This window comes from Octodon degus, unplaced genomic scaffold, assembly GCF_000260255.1.
Source record: "Octodon degus isolate 3935 unplaced genomic scaffold, OctDeg1.0 scaffold00113, whole genome shotgun sequence".
Lineage (NCBI taxonomy): Eukaryota > Metazoa > Chordata > Mammalia > Rodentia > Octodontidae > Octodon > Octodon degus.
This window is the reverse complement of record NW_004524689.1, coordinates 4,224,262-4,239,326: the sequence shown is the minus strand read 5'-3', so window position 1 is coordinate 4,239,326 and position 15,065 is coordinate 4,224,262. Positions and strand designations below refer to the sequence as shown.

The 15,065-nt window shown below is 44.6% G+C and overlaps 1 protein-coding gene and 1 pseudogene across 10 annotated transcripts in view; one reads left to right on the top strand and one right to left on the bottom strand.

Moving 5' to 3' along the window:
* Camta1 (calmodulin binding transcription activator 1) overlaps positions 1-15,065 on the bottom strand; it is a 766,244-nt gene that overhangs the window by 690,174 nt on the left and 61,005 nt on the right. The gene's annotated exons all lie outside the window — the stretch shown is intronic.
* LOC111812113 lies at positions 2,607-3,864 on the top strand (annotated as a pseudogene).

Here is a 15,065-nt window from a genome sequence, read left to right as displayed (position 1 = left end):
ATGCAGAGGGAGAACCCGGGCCCTCACAGCACAGCATTAGAGGCCAGCACACTACCCCTAAGCCATGCTGCCAGCCCCGTCAGCACTCTCATCAGCCTTTCAGAACTCACTGTGGACCAAAGTCTACACCTGCATGTGTGTGTGTGTATGCCTTGCACACTGCATACCCCGCAAGGAAAAGTACTGATCAGGTTTGCCCTGCCCAAAGGCTGAGCAGGGCTTGCACACTGCCTCCTGCATCACACCAGACAGCCTCAAAGCTACTAATACTGGCTTCTGTGGGAACTGTTAAGCAAAGCATCATTAACAGAGTTTCAGGGACATGAGGATTATGCCAAAATAATATCTGCATCTTAAGATGTCAAAATAAAGGTAAACTCGAAGACTTTTTTTGACTGAAAAAAATAAAGGTTGGCTCGTGTGGTAATATCTTGGTTAGTAACTCAAAGAAAGGCCTTCTGGATAGAAGTAAAAATCCAACTGGAAACAGCCAGTTTGGGAAGACCCTGTCAAAATCACAGCCTGTGCTTCTGACATGTGGCTGTGGCTCAGAGCCCCGCCCCGAGCCCACAGTTTCAGAAGGCGTCACTTGGACTTGGGCGGAGGCCAGCCCTCAGAGTCCCACCGAGGCTCTAGGTCTTGCCCAAGGGTGGCAGGCTAGGGCCTCTGTGACCCACAGCCACCATCCTGCCCGCAGCCCTGCTCCACTCACAGGCAGCCTCAGGAGGCTCCCACTCCAGGAGACAGTCCTCCAGCACCCCAGCCTCTCTGCTCCACAATGCTCCCCCAGGATGCAGTTATGGTACTGCCATAGCCACCCCAAACACCTACGCTACTCAATGAGGCAGCCCAGAGCCCATATGACCTCCCCACACCCAAACTGTCCCCAGTCAAGGCAGGTGTGCTGAAGTGTACAACACGTAACAGTGTCACACTGTACAAAAATGTAATGTATCCCACTATTACACAGATTTCATCTTCACATTATACATATACTAGGCTGAAGGAAGCAAAATATATTACCAAAGTTCATTGCATTTCTTTTTACATTTAAAAAATATGGCCATTACAACATGTGGTTATATATGGTCCCACAGACAGTGGACAGCTCTGCCCTAAACCTAGATCAGTGGTGGTGAACTTACAGCACACATGCCATCATTTGTATCACTTAAGCTCCAAAACGTGTGCCATCACTGTTCCAGATGAAACCATAATGTCAATGTCCAGCACGCCTCACCATCCCAGCTCCAACATTCCTTGACCTCACTCCTTGAGTCTACAGACGTGGTTGACCTCCCTCTTGCCTCCTTGCCTCTTGCCTTGCTCTGATGGTATCTGCAGAGCACTCAACTCCCTTATGTCGCCTCCCTCTAGGGACCTCACCTGGCAAAATCCTAATCCTGGGTCAAAACCCCACAAACCCCTGGCCTGCACTTAGGCTGCAGTGAAAAAGGTCTCTTCCAGAACACCAGCTCCACTGCTAGCCTCTTGTTCTTATTCACCACGTGGCCTCAGACGTCTCGTCCTCGCCAGGGTACTCACACACGTCTCACCAGAGCCATGAGTAACTTCCACATCATCAATCCATGGTGAGTCCTCTGCCGGCATCCACCAGCAACCAGAAGACAGCAACTCTGCTCCCAGAACCCGCCCTGGTCTGCCTTCAGGGCTGCTCCTTCTCATTCCCTTAATGCTGGGTGCCCCACAGCTCCACATCTGGCCTTCCCTGCCTGTACTTATCCTCTCTGGGCTCTCCCTCCTACCATGTGAAGTGACATCCTGACTAGGCTTCTCTTCTGAGTAAGGTGCACACTGCTGCCCATGCCATACTTCCATCTGGCATCTCAACACATTCCCACTGGCGGGAACCGTCAGAGGTACATTCGTGATTGTCCCACCAGACAGCTCATATACCACACAAATGTACCTATACCATGTCACCAGATCGGACAGTCATGGATGTGCCACCAGTGGCTCAAAGCCACCTATCGGTGAGACGTGTGAGTTACAGCCCCATCATGAATGTGGGAAACACCACTGCAGCATTCTCCCTGCCCTGCTATTTTAATACCTCACTCCCCAGTTCCACCCAAACTCAAAAAGGGCGTGCTGGGATCTTCCAGGTAGGCTGTGCCTAACAGCGGCATCATTCTCAACTCTTCCCATATGAATACAACTATCAACCCTTGCTCTGAAACATGCCCTGCAACTGCCTTGGCCCATCTACTACAGGCACCTGCAGAGGTCTGCTACCCTAAGTCAAGAAGCAGCAACTTTTTCTGTAAGGGCCACGAGGTCCCAGTCATGAGACTCAACACAGCTGTGACGGCTCAAAGGTACACAAATGAACAAATGTACCACTGTCCCTTAGGACATAAGGGAAATGGGTTCTGTCCAGTACATGCTGGAATTGGAAATATATGTAATTTTCACATGACAAAAACACTGGGTTTTTTGTTTTTTGGGGTTTTTTTAATCATTGAAAACTGTTGGCTGCCACACTACAGTTAGGGAGAGGAGGTTGAGGGAGGGGAGCAGCGCCAGAACTAGCACTCCATTGAGTCTGAGGTAACACTGGCCTGGGATCAGCCTCTGTGAGTGGCATGGGGTGGCAGCAGAGTCACGAGGAGGGCACTCTCAACGTGGGCAGCAAGATCAACCTTATCCAAGTGGAGATCGTCGACACCAAGGACTCAGCCGCAGCCCTGGCCAGGGTTCAGTGCTTTGGTACAGAAGGCAGCCCAACTGATCATCTACTACCAACATGCAAGGGAGTCTTCAAATCCATTATATTTCACGTCTGTGAGCCACCAAATCCACAATGTTCTTGTGTCTCAGAATCCAGCTACATGCAGCTCAGGTTTCGCTACGCTTCACTCTAGTCAGCTGGTTCCCACTGGAACAGACACATCGGACAGCGGTACCTTATCCCAAAGCAGCGCAGCTGGTTCTGCTTCTTCACAGGCTACAGATCCATAGAAAAGTTATCTCAAGGTTGCTCCAGGCCTCAGGTCCCCTGAGAACAGTCCATGGAACAAACAGGACAGATCCCCTCAGCCACTTAGCTGCTCCAGCACCTGCTGGGACAAGAAGCCCTACATCAACCAGGACCTTGCCATCTACCAGCCCAAAAGCACCAAGAGCACAGGCGCACTGAAGTGTGCAGTTTCGAGGCCAGGAAATTAGCAACTCAGAAAAGACAAGCCACTCCAGATGCTTCTTCAGCTCCAAGAAGAGGGTGCAGAGGTCATCCAGATGGCCAGGGAAGATTTGCTTTCAGCAAGATGGTCCAATGAAATTCAAGAAAGACTTTGACTTTGAAAGTGCCAGCCCATAATTTAACAAAGAAGAGACTGACAGTGTTTCATGAGAAGCTTAAATTAAAAGATAAACTTGAGAACGAAGACACACCTGTAAGTGGCAAAGATAAGGAAGACTTAGGAGTCGATACCCCAAACAGTGAAGGAGATGCAGAAGAAGAAAGGCCACCATCTTGGACCCAACAGCTATTACGACAAAGCAAAATCCTTCTTTGATAATATGGTAGTAGAGAACAGAGACCCACCTGACCCAAAGCAAGATGATTAAATGGTGAAACATTTGGAACTTCCCTTCCTCCAAACCAGGCCTTGGAGGGAAGTGAGGCAGAAAAGGCCTTGGTTTCCGTGGTGGCAGAAGACCTGGCAGTGGCTGAGGTAGCGCCTTCACTTCTCCTCTGGGGTTCTGTGGTGGATTCAGAGGAGGTCTTGGAGGAAGGGAATTGCATATTTTACATATAAGAAACAAAACAAAGCTGCTGCACAGTCTTCAAACAAGTCTTTGAAAACGGGTGCATGTGTAGCTCGCTCTTCGTGGTCCTGAAAACAGGCTTCACTCTTTGTAAAGAGATGAATGTGCCACATTTTTGTCATCAGCACTTTTTTTCCTCTTCCTGCTTAATTTCAAACATACAGTTCCTTGGAGGGGAGAAGGGCTCATCTTTAAAAATGATTAGACTTACAAGTATTTTTGAATCAGTAAGAGGATTTTTCTTTTTGTTTTGCTTTTTTATTTTTGAGACTGCTATGTAGTCCAGGTTAATCTTGAACTTACTATGTAGCCAAAGATGGCCTCAAACTTGTGGTAATCTCTCTGCCTCAGCCTCAAGTTCTAGGATTATGGGCCTGGCACACCCGGCTTAAGAGGATTGTTCTTACCACTACATTGTATCTGGTAATTATTTTAAATTGCCTACAAACAGGGCTGTGACACTGTGGTCAAAGCCACAGAAGATCGTACACGCAAACATGTGCATGTGTGGGTCTTTTCTGAAATCCCATGGTTCTTCAGTTAATTAGGGTGCTGGATGACTCAAAATTTTGTCAGGCGGCTGTGTACTGAGTAAATACTGTTTCTTAGGCAAAGGTAACTTTTTAAATGTAGTTGTAAAATTCCATTATATGTCACTGCCAAAAAAACATTTACGAATTTTGGACAGCTACATAAAAAGCAACTAATTTCATAAAAGAATAAATATCATAAAGTCAGAAGAAAAAAAAAAAAAAAAAAAGCCCTCAGCAGCATCCTTTAAGCACTGGCTGCACTGCCACAGACAGCAGGCCAGATGTGGCCCATGGAGGGTGCCTGAAGAGCCCACTCAACACTGCACCCCACAGTGGCCCTTTCCATCATCCCTTTCCTGCTCAAAAAATGTTTGTTCGGCTTTCTCTCCTGCCAAGAAAAACCAAAGGGCCTCACTGGGGCCTGTAGGACCCCTGGGACACTCACTGCTCCCGGCTGCCTCACAGCGGCTGTGTCCCACTACCTTCTCCAGGCAGGCCCCCCAGCCTCCCGCCAGTCCTCCTGGCTTCTCTCAGTACAACAACCTGGCTATTTAGCTACCTTGGGGCCTCTGCTTTTGCTGCTCCTTCTGCTTGGGACTCTCCCTCCAGCCACCCATGCAGCTCCCTATGCCACCTCCTTCGTGCCCCTTGAACTTACTTCAGTTCAAATCATGCTAACTGCAAGCACATGTGCTCCAGGAGACCCACAGAGCTCTGGGACAGAGACCGCCCCGTCCCAGGGCGAAGACAGCTCTGGAAACAGACTGCCTCGCTTCTGCATGCCTCCTCGTTCATTATCACTGACATTTATCCCTTAAATATTTAGAAATGAGCAGATCAAGCAGCTCATAACACAGTGAAAGGAAGGCAGGAGGGAGAGTGAGGCCTGGGTGGGACGCAACAGCACCACTTTCGCACTGTGGGACACAGTCAGGGCACCTCTCTTAGACCTCATTTCCCTCATCTGTGAAATGGGCAAAACGGCGCCTCTGTCCTCAAAGTCATCTAAGGAAGGTATTAGTTAATAAATGAACCAGGCAGAGCAGCACTCAATTATTGTTTTTTTTTAATCAATTGTTTACTGTTGCTTTTCCCCAACCAGAAAATAAGCTCTTCAAAGGGAATAGTGTAGCTCTGCGTACTGTTCTACTCCAGACACCTAAGACAATGTCCACACTAGGCATTCAACAGCAGGTACAGGGATACCTCACTTCATGAACTTAATCCTTGCCATGATTCTGGTCACAAACCTAATTAGACAAGAATCAAATCAAATTGTCCCACTATGGTCAACATAGAACTTAACCAATGAATTTGGCTTGGTTCTCATCCAATTTGGTTTGTGACCAGAACTGTGAAAGTAAGTAGTTTGTTAACCAAGGTACCACTGTATTTGAAATTATGTGACTTTGGAGAGGGCAGAACACTCTACCCCTTCCACTCATTGCACAGCTGTCGGGGAGGGCAAAAGCTTTCTCCAACCCCATCCAGGGAGAGAAACAAGGAAGTACTCTCCAGGCAGGCTTGCTGGTGGTACTCCTTTCTATGAGGGAAAGTCTCTTCTGCCTCAAAGCAAGGCATAACCAAACACCACTCTCTGGGCAGCAGGAACATAACTTCCTACGTAAGAAATCTCCTGCCATCTAAAACTCTGTTGAATACTCAAAAAGTTACATGTTCAGGTCTTGAACCACATTAAAGAAGAAACATTTCAGAGCTGGCCAGTTTCAAATACTACATGTAAAATGCTAAGTTATTATCTACTGGCACAATTCTGCAGAGATCTTAGGATAGGTTCTGCATATAGCAAAAGGCAATTTAAAGCAGCTTACATTTACCAGATGTCTCCTAAAGCCAAAGACCTTCTCCCCAAATAATGGGAGTCCTCTTCACACGGAAGGTGGTGTACATATTTCCCCCTATCTGGGCCACACAGGACTGGAAGCATTTCACAGGTCTCGTGGGATGGCTATGTCTCCTTACACCTACATACACGTATTTCTCCTAGGACAACGAAGTTTTCACCTACAGATGGCATTAAGACGATACTCCGACACTTCCAGGTTGTACAACTTTACAACAACTCAGTAATGTGAGAGTGCCCGTGGACCTCCTGGTGTAGTGTCAGCTCTTCAAGCAAAACCTCTGCTTCTTTCAGAGTAGCAGACAAAGACCCTCACTGTTCAGTGAAGTAGAAACTATGCTCCTATACTCTAAATTACTATGGAGTAGGAAATGAACATCTCCAGGAGAGGTTCTACCAAAGAAAATAAATGGAGATATGGGCAGTAGAAACACCTCTGTACTGATATGCAATTCCAATGTAGAATTGCTTTCCTGCCTAAAACTCATGAATCTGCTAAGTAAAAAAGAGGAAGAGTAAACAGGGGGCTAAGGAGTAGGTGCATCCCAAGATGAGCGGCCAGGCACCATGCTGCATGGCCAGCACTATTCCCTGCACTGGTCTTGCTCCCTGCTACTGCGGATATGACCAGAATAAATGGCAGGGATTTGCGGGGAGGACCCAGGAAGTGAGAAGAACTGAGATAAGTCTTTTTCTGACAGGCCCTGTGGTTGTTTCATTTCTTAAGTTCTACACTTGATTGTCCACTCAGGTCAGTGTGACACAGCAGAGGACCCAGCATGAGGCAGGGGGGCCCAAGTCACACCTCAATTCTACATTGCTATATGGGGGCAAAGTGTGAAAAATTAGGATGATGGTGCTCTAATTTAACAGTGTATTTAGCTGATGATCCGGAATAATACTCTGTCAGTTTTTGTGACCTAGCACAAAACCACCAGCTGGGCTATAGTAATGTCCTTGACTCAAAGCTTAAAAGCTTTGGTTGGGACACAACTTTGATGTATTATTGTCTTTCCCTATCAAACAGCACTGACTGTCCCCAAATTCAGCTTCACATGGAGTGATGCCAAAATTAGATCGTGACTGGTTAATGAAGTCTACCTCTCCCCGTTGGTACCACCATGAAAGCTGCTACTTGGCTTTGCGTGTCTGCAAGATCAAAAAGCCACGACTGGTTGGTTTATAAGATGCAGGGATAAGAACCATCTGCCTGGTCTGGTGTTTCTTTAATTAAAACTTTAATTACAGATATATCTCTGCACAGATACATGCAGTCTATCAGCTCCTGTTCTTAATTACCTGTGCTAATGAGAAATGAAGAGAGAATTAGTGTTTGCTGAGTGTCTACTATGTTCCAGAACGTGCAGCGAGTGTTGTTAGGTGAGCCGGGGCAGCGAGGGATACCCAGAGCCAGACCTGGGCCCTTTGCACCACCGCAAACTAATTAAAGGTCAGTTAGTTTCTCCTGTGGGGAAAACAAAGCATTAAGAAGAAAGCATCAGAGCCAAAGTGAAAAAGGCATAGAACAGTCAGACCTGTAAAAGAAATCTTGGGCAGGTGTGTGTGACATCTGTCACGTGCTATGTTCTGAGCCCACCTGAAGACATGAGTAGAAAGTCTATTCTACATCCTATGATTCTGAGGGGTGTCACATGGTACCACAGTAACCACAGTCACAGTTTCCCCAGGAAACAATACCACAACTGAAAACAACAGGAGCTGTTTTCTGTTACTTTCTGCTTATGTGGCAATTCTGCTGCTGTGGTCTTTATTAACTTGCTTTCTGACTAGGGCAGATTTTCACTGAGCAATGACAAAAATATCTATACCTTCACCATGTGTTTGTCTCTGCAAAAGCCTTGGAAGGGTAAAAGGCCACCAGAAGGAAGGCAGGAAGCAGCCAGCTGGCACCAGGCCAACGTGCCAAGGTCAGGGGCAGAACACACAGCCACCTACCTTCCAGGGGTGGGGGCGGCCTCTGCTCACCCTCAGCATTACCCTAGCTTTAAGCCACTTGCTCCTTTCGGGGTTGTGGGGAGAAGGAGACTGCACAAAGACATCACTCTAAAGATTGCTTCTTCAGCATTTCTAAACACACAATTCACAGCAGCCCTCTGCACACCCACACTCAGCTCTGGGCTCTGTTCTATACCCTGGCGTACATGACCAACATGACAGACATGGGGCAAAGCCAGGGCCTTTGACCTCAGTTTCCTCATCAGCAAAATGAGGCATAAGACTCGGGCGACCATGGACCTCCCAGCTCAGAACTCCATGCAGCTAGAAGCCTGATGCTGATCGGCCCTGTCACTGAACCTTCAGCACTACTCTGACTACCAAACTCTGCGAGGCAAAATTAAAACCTCAAGAACCAAATCAGAATAAATCACAAACAAAATCTAAGTGCACTGAGATACAGCGTCTTCTCTCTGAGAAAGAGATGGAGAGACAAATTACCAAGTCCATGTGAGTACTGCTACATGCTGGCCACCAGGGGTTTTCCAGTCCTTCAGGGCCTCGTGACAGATACACTACAAACGTCAGGAGGGAGCATGGAAGAGAGAAAAGATAGAGGACAGAATGACAGAGGACAGGGGAGGAGGGTGGGAAAGAGGAAAAATAAATGCCTAAGTAACGGGAGGTGAAAGAAGGGAAGTGAGGCAGCAAGACCTAAAGCACAGCCTTGAGGAGCCCGGTAAATAAGCACAGGCCGGCCTCCAGGCAGTCAGGTTCCCGCAGGCACTGACTGCTCTGCAGAGCGTGTGACCAAAACCGAGCCTACGAGAAAGGTACTGCTTAGGGCTGAGCAACTGAGCCGGCCCACAAAGCCCCACTTCATCTTACAATGAAGATGCAATGAAGCTGCTATAGCATTAACAAGACTGGACACATCTGAAAAGCACTACTGAGTGTGCACAGATTGTGTTTTCTTCTTACTTACAAAATAAACTTCCTGCATTTCTGAACCTGCAGATCCATAGTTACAGTTGTCCGCGAGGACAAGATCAGAGTCTACCAGGTATAAGCCATGATCCAGGTTTTCAAAAAGCCACACAAGGGGCTTCAGAGGAGCAGCCAGGTTGACAGTAGCCACTGCTCTGGAGACCCTACAGGAGCGACATACAATGGAGGCTTCCTGATGGTGGTGCCAGTGCATTACAAGAGCCAGCTACCATGTGAGGTCTATCAAGTGAAGGGTGATGTTACGTTAAAAGGTCTGGAGGCCGAGGAAGGACGACGTGTATCTCTGAGGCCCCTGCAACCAAAATGGTAGGACCATTTCTGTGAGGGTCCCTTAGGTCCCTGGGCACATGAGAGGCATCAGTTGTCAGGAGATGAAGAGCACCTAGATTTAAGTGACAGCTCTGCACAAGGCTGGGAGAGTATATTTGACCTGGTTGAGCACCCGCATTCTTAGCTGCAAACTAGGGTTCATACACCACCCACCTTATAGACACATGGATGCTTAGACTACAAAGAAAGCATAGGGAAGACTATGTGAGATATCGACCTACACATGCAGAGAGCAATGAGGTGTACACACACCCTACTTAGGAGCACAATGCAGCCTCATAAAGTCAAGTAAACACCTGTGAATAGTTCAGTGCCCTGACTACTTCAAAGCTAGCCATACTGTGTAGGGTAAACAGTACGGTACAGTAAGGCTAACTAGGTAAAAGGTGGACATCTCCCTCGGCTTGTTTCCTTGAGTCTCCACAGCTAAAACAAAAGTACAGGTCAACATAGGGTGAGGCAGCTCTTCAGAAGCTCAACAAGCCAGGTGTAACTTTACCCACTGGCCCTGCATCTGTTTTACAGGGGCTTAATTACTGTGAACCACACAGCTCCAAGAGTCTCTAAGTCAGTGGTAAAAGACTAAAGGGTCATTCGGTGTCAGGTGTGTACACCCTGCTCCTATAAGGAATTTTTTTTTTTTTTTTTTTTTTTGCTCCTTGAATGCCTTCAGGGCACTTTTGCATGGCTGGAGTGTTGTGGGGATCGACACCCTGCTCCTAATGTCAGGTTTGGCCACACTACATGGCAGTGCTGCTTTAAAGACTTGGCACACATCACTCAGCTACAACTCACCATGATCCTTTTGGTAGGTGTTATTACCATCCCCAACTTAAAGAGGAGGAAACTCAGGCACAAGGAGATTAGGTAATGTGTTGCGGTCAGACAACTTCCAAGAGCCCGAGGTGCCTGGCTCCAGAGCCATGGTCCTGGCCCTTCACCACAGGTTCACTACAAATGCCTCTTGGCACAGCCATAGGATGAAGTTCAGTTTCAAAAGCACCTTTCTTCTGAGTTCCCAGTGTGTGTTTCATTTATCCTCCCAACAACCCTAAAAAGCAAGTAGGAAACATACAGTATCTACATTTTACATACAAAAAGTGGAAGTAGCATCAATGAAATGTTTTACAAACTCCTACATGGAGGGCCAAATACCTAATTTCACTGTTTGCACACCAAAATTAAAGTCTGGTAGTCTTTCTGTTTGAATATTTTAGTTTTGGTTAATTAACAGATTCCATTGATAGCCAGAGACCTTGCTAGTCCACTGCCGGTTTTCTGACTCTCACATAAGGGTTTTCTCAGTGAATCACAATTACCAAAACAATATCCACATGGGTTACAGCTTACCAGGAGGCTCACACACTAACCAAATAACCAATGCTCACTGAACATGAAAAATGTGTCCATGTACTAGCAATCTTTGAAAAATTAGCTTACGTTAAAATACACTGAAAGAAAAAAACTTTAAAGAAAATCCAACTGACCTAATCACAAAATAAAACATGACAATAAAAATTTATCTTCTGTACCTATTCACACCTCCAACCAGGCTTATGAATAAGGCACTTGACTGCAGTAGACGGAACCCACAGGGAGCTTAGAATCCCCAGGGAACCTGTAGCAAGCACAGTGAAATCCACCAAGCAGTCACCACCCTCTGCAACCCGGGGCCCTAAGAATTCCTTGGTGCTCAAAAGATACACCATCAAAGGAACAAATAAAGGACACACCTGAGGCCAAAAATGTCTTGGAATCTGAAAAACATTCCTGCACAACTGTGTAACTCATTTTAATAAAAAACAAAAATCACCTAAAATTCAAGGTTCAGCAAGAAAGCTGCTCCCAACTGTTGAGACAGTTACAATCACAGGGGCTTTATGATGGCAGGATGATTCTGCCTATGGTATTAGTATTTCTCAACTTTGATACTTTACAACTCTATGAAAAGATCCCCAGCAGGCCAGAGGCAGTTTTTCAGGCATGTAGGTGTAACAGGTACAAACAAGCTCACCGGCCTGAGGAAGTGTTCAGGAGAGTTGTGATGGCCAATGAACAGCTCACCATGACTAATTTTAATTTCTGGTTCTAATGAATGATATAAACTTTTATAGGTATCAACAAAGCTCAGAGAGGACTTAAATCCATTTCAGTGCTCATTTAGCAGCTTCAGCTGTGTGCAATTAAAACATCAGCATTAAATGTTAGAGAATAAAATAATGAGACACTTAAAAAATAATCTGTGCTTCACTGGGCTGTGGTACGAGAGCTGGGGGGGGGTGATTTCTTGGGACTATCTTGCAAGTTCAAAGAATTAAGTAGGACTTTTAATTCACTTTGCCTTTAAGAATTTTCTGAAAAGAATACAATATCAATGCATTACTTGAAAAGCAAACATGAAATAAGAACAAGTGGCATGAATCAATCCAGTATAAGGACCATGAGAGCTGAAACCAGGCTTCAGGGGAGACAAAAGCAGTTCGGGTCACGTTAAAACTATTCACTACCCTTTACTATGTCTCAAAGAAATAAAATATTAAAGTCTGGGAGAGGTGAATTTTGCTAACAACTTTATATTCTTCTACCCTTTAGCTAAATTACTTTTTTGTTCCAATAATTCTTGAGAATGCAAAATCTAAACTGAGGATGGAGAATGTGCTTTTTCTGAAGGAAAGACACGCTGCCCTGCAGGACAGGGCTGTGTGGTGATGGTGATGGTGGTGGTGAGGGGCTGTGTGAAGGGGGATGGCGATCTGGGGGGCAAGGGGTGGCTGTGGGTAACCTGAGCGTGAGCTGTATGTGAACATCAGTTAACTCAGCTTTTGAAAAATATGGAAAGGAAATATCCTGTATGGGGAAATGCACTCATTAAACTTAAATTTTTAAAGGATGAAAACACAGATTACACTTTATTTTAAAAAATTGAAATGAATTTTAATACAGAAAATGGAGACAGCATTTTGCAAATTTACCAAAGGAGTATCTCTATTTGAGGAAATCAGCGTGCTACACTTTGAAAGATGAAATGTTACAGCTTGTACACCAAAATTAAAAAATGAAATTAAATTAAAAAATGAAATGGTTACCAAGGTAATGCAGGTCAGGGGATCAAAGGTGAAGGGTCACACATTATTAAAAAGAAATCCAAAAGGACGGCTGCATCATGATCTCTGCAAAACAAAGGAGCTCCAGTAAGTACAACTAATATCTCTGATAATTCAAACTTAAGCTCTTGAAAAGACGACTCCACTGTACCTGAACATGGTTATCCCTGATTATTTGTAGAGCCATTTTTACTTAGATACAAACCAAATTTTAATTATCTGTTACCAACAATTTTTTTAAACATTCAGCCATTCAATCATATTAAAAACCAAAGTATCTCCAATTGAAAGTGGTCAGGAAGTATTGGTATTTCAGTTGGCGCCCACACCCTGTTTTCTGGAAATGACAGTATCTGATAAGTTGCCAACATATCAGAAATCTAATTTGGTCACAGCATGGTTGAGTTTTCTCCCTCTCCTCAAGGAATGAGTTCCAAAATTGAGTTTTTGCAAATTTCTTTCATTTGAAGTAGCTGCATAAAATTTCCATTATTGGAACATTTAGTATAACAATGTTCTAGAAGACAGCAATGAAGTGATACATGATAAAATAAACTGTGTAACTCTATCTATTAAGATCTGTTCTCACATTCAACTCGCACTGCACAGGGGAAGAAAGTCATTTTAAGCAAAACAACTTGCTAGTTGTACTGGAATTACACAGAGTTAATAGAAGCTTGACATGAGCAATATTTAACAAAGGGGAGAAAGTATCTGACAGGCTTCATCCATTCAACAAATGTTATTATTTACTCATGGTGCAGATTAACAAATATGTTTGCAAAAGACTATAAAAAGCTAAGGTTTTGGTTTTTAGAATGTAGCTATCACCTAACTCCTGCAATTTAACTTTAAAGCAATTTAACTTTATAGCAATAAACAGCACAATTAATAGCAATGGTAAATAATTTCAACATTCACTTGACTAGTAAATAAAGCAACAGTCTCATACTGCAGTGTCTTCCATGTCTCTCTGAAAACTAAGCTGGAGCAGGCTATGTTTCCCATTTCAGGGCCCAAACTCCTTATGCTTACTGGTCAGCAGGTTCAAAAATGCTATACACACAAAGGCCTGCCACCTACGCAAATGGATGACTACAGAAAGGAACTCAGTGCAGTTACAAGTGCTTTATGAACCCTTTATGGGTGGCCATTTCTCCTTCCTTTCTCCCAGTTCAGTTTTAGCCCAAAATATTGAGCACTTGACTTAACCCTGTTAAAATCAAATTCCCCAAATAATTCTATATTAAAATATAGACAACTGTCCAAAAGAACTTTATTAAAAGGAACAGGATATTCTTTCTAGTCGCATATAGCAATCAATAAATAACCAAACTCTATAAATGCCAGATTTCTGTTCCCTCTGATGAGGTTTGTTAAAATAGCTCTCAGAGCTTCATGCACTGGATACAAGTGTGTTAGCTCCTTGAGGCCACATTTCTAGAAACAAGATTGTTTCCCCCTTAAGCTTCACAGCCACTAAAAAGTAAACCAGTATTCCACTTTTCTGGGATGCTCATCTCACACAGAGGCTGTCACACAGGCATTTGTTGCTGGGAGGCATGCAAGCAATTCTGAACACTACAGAAGGAATCAATATCCATCAAAACAATGCATGCCCTGTTGTAGTAGTAACATTATTTAGACCATTTTAGGACATTTGTAACAAAAGGCAAGAAGCCAGCAGTGTGATGTTAGTCAAGCATTATTTTTCTAAAATACTTTTTATGATAAAGGACAAGCAGCAAGCCTATTCAGAACAAATATCTCTATGCCCCATTCATTACCAAAATGTGTATTTATTATCTCTTGACAACAAAATGATCAAGTACCTATAGTGGCTTTTAAAAAGCCTAAATCATTCTTAAAATGTACTACCTTACAAAAGACAAAATAAAGCCAACCAAAAACTGCTATCCTAAATTTTCTACCAGTTTCTTAAGCCATGCCAGAAGGTTCAGACAGAGACTACTAGCATACACGCCAGCTCCGGGCAGTCAGACACTGCCCTTTAGCACCTCAGCACCTCAGCATTAACCAAGAAATTCCCATAGTAACTCCAGAGGAAGGAAATCAATCAAACCTCCTAAACACTTAGCAGATCTGACAAACTGGTTCTGAAACAAAAATAGTGTCAATAATGAAAACATTTTATGTAATTTCAAAAAGCTAATCCAAGATGGACCTTGGCTAATGTTTTCCAAGTGAGTTTGCTGTTTGGGCAGGAAGCAGTAACAGCTGCAAGAAGCCTACTACGGTCCTCAGAATCAAGGACACTAGCACATAATTTAGGAAGTGAAAGAAGCCTGAAGGTCAAGGGACAACTGATGCCACTTTAACAACACAGAGCTCATCCTCAGGGCATGACCCACTTGCTAGGCAGAAACACGGAACTCACGTGTGTTTCCACAGAGGTCGACACTTTCCTCTTAACCTGAAAACTGTTAAGGGGAAGGCTCTGCTCTGAATTCTAAGCGG